Source organism: Adiantum capillus-veneris, chromosome 25 (assembly GCF_014529385.1).
Source record: "Adiantum capillus-veneris isolate H3 chromosome 25, ASM1452938v2, whole genome shotgun sequence".
Classification (NCBI taxonomy): Eukaryota; Viridiplantae; Streptophyta; class Polypodiopsida; order Polypodiales; family Pteridaceae; genus Adiantum; species Adiantum capillus-veneris.
In genome coordinates this window covers 133,595,700-133,601,293 of record NC_140955.1, presented here as the reverse complement: position 1 = coordinate 133,601,293, position 5,594 = coordinate 133,595,700, and positions in this window count along the sequence as shown.

Here is a 5,594-nt window from a genome sequence, read left to right as displayed (position 1 = left end):
CCCCAACCCTCTTTGGGCTACTCGTTGATGAATTGGAATGCATGGTTCTTGATTTTATGCAGCAAGAAGGCATAGAAGAGGTTAAAATTGGAAATGTGGTTAGATAACTTCAAGTATCTTGGCCTTGAGGTTCCATCCAATCATAGATGGAAGGATTGCGCAATGCGTCGCTTGGAGGCCGGAAAGAGGGCTTATTATGCATTTGAGAACATGTGCAATGCTAGAGAGATCAAGTGTTGGGCTCTCAAAAATTACCTCTTTGACACATTGGTGACACCGGTACTTCTTTATGGAGTGGAGGTGTCGGGTGGTAGCATCAGGAAATCTACTTGGAAAGAGTTTGAGAATGTTTAAGAGTGTTTTCTCACCAACTTTCTCCAAGTCAAGACACAAACACCCTACATACTCTTACTTCTTGAGTCCGGATTGCTTCCCATTGAGGTCTTGGGCATGCAAAGGGTTGTGGAGTACATGCATAAGACACAATGTAGCCCTTTGTATTGACTTCCTAGAATCGCATATGAAGCAAGTCAAAAGGTCCAAAAGACATGCAAGAGCAACATACTAAGTTCAGGGTGGATGCTTGACATCAAGAAATGGTTTGGAAGATGGGATGCATGTCACTTGGTTAAGGAGGCGTCGATCAACTCCCAGATTAATGAGGCCTTCTTACAATGCCAATGTATCACGACTTGGGAGAAATCTAGAGGTTCTCGCTTCAGCCATTACACCACACATTGCTCCAAACTACAAATCTCTCTTCTTCTCCGAGCGAGGTAACCAAACGCATCCCTACATCCTTGAGCCCATCCCGTTGAGTGCGATCCACACCATTGCCTCCATTCGTCTTAGCTCCCATTCTCTACGTTGCGAGACTGGACATTGGGGCACTGGCGAGGAGTCTCATTGACTTTGCACCTTATGTCCTCGTCAAGTGCGAGAGAGTGAGTACCACACACTACTTGAGTGCTCAGCTTTTGACCACATTAGGTCCTCTTTTCCTCATATATTCAGCCATGAGCTCTCCCTACATACCTTCCTCTCCCAACCACGATGTGGACTCTCTATTGCGACGCTCATTTCAGCCATTTTTGAGCATCAAGAGTCACTTATGACCTCCACTCACACCACGTGACATGTTCATTTGGTCCCATAGGTCATATTTGACCTCTCTCTCTCTCTCTCTCTCTCTCTCTCTCTCTCTCTCTCCCCCCCTTTCCCCAGCCCGCCTCTTTCCTCTCTCTGGTCCCCACTTTTTGCTCTACGTCCGTTCCTCCCTCTTCTCTAGCTTCGATCCTTCCCCTTCCCCTTCCTCTCTCTCTCTCTCTCTCTCTCTCTCTCTCTGTGTGTGTGTGTGTGTGTGGTCCCTTGCCACCCCTCTTCCCACCCCCTATTCCCTTTCTCTCTCTCTGCCCCCACCACACCACCCCTCGAGTCCCTCCAATCCTAGAGAGAAATGAAGCAAAATGGAATGAATTTTTATATTAACTGAAATGGAATGAAATGCTATATTAAGCATTTTCATATGGCAAAAATGACCTATGAGACCAAACTGATATAGTCTTGGTGGATCTAATACAATGCATGGGTACAAAGTAAAATGAGAGAGAGAGAGAGAGAGAGAGAGAGAGAGAGAGAGAGGGAAGGGAGGGGCCAGCGGGGGAGGGAGAGGTAGATAGATAGATTTTATTATCGTCCTCGGACGTCAAATATGACATATGGGACCAAAGTTACATGTGATGTAGTATGTGTGTGGCTAATGAGTGATTCTTGATGGTCCAAAATTGGGGTGATGAGAGTCGCAATGGAGAGCCCACACTATGGCTGGGAGAGGAAAGTGTGTAGGTCTAGGTCATGGCTCAAAATCTGAAGGAATTAAGTTCAAATGTGACCAAAAGCTGAGCACTCTAGAAGTACGTGGTACTCAAACTCTTGAACTTGCACAGTGAGCATAATGTGCACACTTGATTTGACTCTTCTCCATTGTCCCAACGCCCTTTCTCGCATTGAAGGGAGTGGGAGCTAATCAGAATGGCTGTGATAGTGTGTATCGATGACAAGGGGATTGGCTCAATCATGTAAGGGTGAGTATGGTTTCCTCTTTCAGCAAAGACCATGGTCATGTAGTTGGGGGCAATACGGGTGGTGTAATGTATGGTGTGACCCCCTGGATTTCTTCGAAGCCGTAATACATTGGCATTGTATAAAAGATTCATTCACTTGGGAGTCTATTGAGGCATCATGTAGCAAGTGTAATGCATCCCATCTTCCAAACCACTTCTTATATCTTGCCGAGAAGGGGCGGGGAAGAGAGAGAGAGAGAGAGAGAGAGAGAGAGAGAGAGAGAGAGAGAGAGAGAGAGAGAGAGAGAGAGAGAGAGAAGGGCGGGGGGGATTGTGAGAGGGGGGGAGTGGAGTGTAGTTTCTTCTTTTTTTTTAAAAAAAAAGAGGGAAAGAAAGGGATGTTTTGGCCAAAAAAAAAAAAGTCATCCAAAGGCACTAGCGATACACTCCACTCTCCCCCTCTCACAATCCCCCCCCCCCCCCCCCCCCCCGGCCAACCCTTCCCTTCCCTCGTGGACCCCTCTCCCCCTTCTCTCTCTCTCCCCCCCCCCGGCACCCCATCTCTCTCATTTTATTTTGTACCCAGACATTGTATTAGATGCACCAAGATTGTATCACTTTGGTCTGATGAGTCATTTTGGCCTTTTGAAGACATTTAATATAGCATTTCATTTCATTTCTCTTTGGGATTGGAGGGACTCAAGCGACTTAGTGACAGGGGAAGTGTGAGGGAGAGAGGGAAAGTGTCTTATTTTAAAAATAAAGAAAGACGGGTTCACCTCTCCAACACCCCCCCCCCCCCCCCCCCCCCCCCCCCCCCCCCGCCCCCGCGCGCTCTCTCTCTTTCTCTCTCCCAATCTCCTACTCTCTCTCCCCATGCCACCCCCCTTCCGTTTATCTCTCTCTCCCTCCCAATCGCCCCCCCCTCTCTCTTCCTTTCCCGGTATCTCTCTCTCTTTCTCTCCCCCCCTCTCCCTCTTTTACAAAAAAGGGAGGTACTAGAGATACTGCTAGTGCTTTGTTTTTTTAAATAGCTCTCTCCACCCACTCTCTCTCTCTCACGCACACACACACACACACACACACACACACACACACACACACACACACACACACTAACTAGGATGAGAGGGAAGGGCATGGTGGCAAGGGCAGAGAGAGAGAGAGAGAGAGAGAGAGAGAGAGAGAGAGAGAGAGAGAGGGGTGGCGGACGAGAGAGAGACACACGCATAGAGGGAAGACATCAGGAGAGAGAGAGAGAGAGAGAGAGAGAGAGAGAGAGAGAGAGAGAGAGAGAGAGAGAGAGAGAGAGAGAGAGAGGTTATAGAGTGACAGGAAAAGAGAGAGAAAGAAGGGAGTAGGAGAGAGGAGGACTTTAGGGAAGGGATGGTGGTTTCTAGAGCAGGAAATGGAGAAGGAAAGGTGGTTAGAGGAGTAGATGGACAGAGGAGGTGGAGGAGAGGAAGGATGTTGGAGGAGGAGGAAGGGAAGAGGAGGAAGCACATGGGCGGCAAGAGGAGGAAGGGGAGGTAGGGAGGGAGGCCCTCCAAAAAAAAAAAGACAGCTCGCTCCAAAGCTCGCTCCGTTGAGCTCGCTTGAAGACCTAACTCAAGAGAAGACATGCTTGCAACAGCTAAGTCTCCCAAGCCCCAAAAGGATTAGTCATCCGTTTTGAAATGATACAATAGGGTAAAAAGGGATCCTCTACCCACTAAGAAACATAGACTAATGACTAAGGCTTTATCTTCCCAATTTCCGCTACAGTCAATGTTATAGCCATATTCCCAATTTCCGCTAGAGTCCATGTTATAACCATATTCCTAATTTCTGCTAGGTCAATGTTACAAGGTTTCATCTATAAGGATTGTTTTTTAGAATGCTAAAAACTCGTGCAAGGATTTTTGGGGCTAGTTTAGACTCATGTGCTCACAAAAATGGAACTTACATTGTATATTATAGTGGTTGAAATACAATATTTTGGCTAGGTTTTAAGTTTCTCTTGAAGAAAACCAACAAAATTTTAACACTAAAGCGTTAGATGAAAAACCAAGAAAACGTAAATGTGATGTTTGTTGGCCTTGCAGTTCGGCAGGAAGGGATGGTGTATGTCAAGAGAGTGGAAGCTCGTGTAGAGTGGAATATCCTGTTAAGGCAAGTCTTTTAATTTTCCCCGTTAATAATCTATAGAGTCAATGAGGTTCTGTCTTTGTGTCTCTCCCCACGGAGCAAAGTAGCGCCTATGTTTGTCACTAGGTGCCTTGTTTCAATGGTCATAAAAATGAGGTTCTCTCTCTGTCTCTCTCTACACGGAGTGAAAGGCAGTGCCTGCATTTGTCTCTAGGCGCCTTGTTGGCCCTATCTGCTAGCAATTAGTGGTATAAGCTGGAGCTACATTTTCAAAGCTATTTTTAGCTTTATCTTGAAGCTATATAAGATAGCTTTATCTTGTATATACATAGGTTTAGTATGCACAACTAGCACACACAATTCCAAAATAGCTAGAGCGTAGAAGGAGGATCAATCACAATGAGGTATGTGCTCTCTCTCTCTCTCTCTCTCTCTCTCTCTCTCTCTCTCTCTCTCTCTCTCTCTCTCTCTCTTTGTGCGTGCGCACGGTGTTGACCGTGTTCTCTCTATCTGCAAAATAGTGAAGAAAGGTCTCTCTCTCTCTCTCTCTCTCTCTCTCTCTCTCTCTCTCTCTCTCTCTCTCTCTGTGGGAGAAATCTTATATTACAGTATGGGGTTATTTATTACATCTTGCTCAAGATGAGCATACATAGATCTCTAAGATGAGGGTATGGTATAATAAGAACATCCTCCAAGACCTTAGTATGAACTAATGTGGAGGGGATAAGTGACGGGGAGACCGTACATCCATCAAAACGAGTGCAGTTTCTAGTATTCCATATGTACCACAAGAACCAAGCTCTAAATGAGTGCAACAATGATTCCCCACAAAAAAACCTTCATTTTTAGTGGAATGAGTAGCCCCCAAATGTCCTGTAGTACATAAGCCACAAGTCTCGCTATTGATGCATCGACCATTGCTTATTACATCTGTCCTGAATAGAGGGATCTGGAAGCAAAAAGCCATAGAACTTATGTCTCTCTCTCTCTCTCTCTCTCTATGCGCGCTAATCTATATGTGCAGACGCTGTCGTTGTTGGCTCGTAATGACGGCCACTTGTTTTAGTGGTCGTGAAAGGTGTTCTTTTGTGAAAGGGTGCGCACATGCAATTGTGAAAACGCCGCAGCGGCAAATAATCTGACGTGGATAGCAGATTCCACCCGCAGCGGCTAACAGCGTGAGAATAGGATTTGTTACGTAGTTTGCCGCTGCGTCTACGAAATTCTAGCTCTGTGTCAAATTTACTAACGACCCACCTTCGCTACTAAGATTGTATGTGCGCAAGATGAGTTCAGCGGCAGGGCCCGAAATTCAAGGGGGCTCACTCTCTCTCCCCTCTAGCCTTACATGTGCGTACCCTTTGAGGATTGCGTAACAGGCAAAACAATTAAAACGAAAAGAAA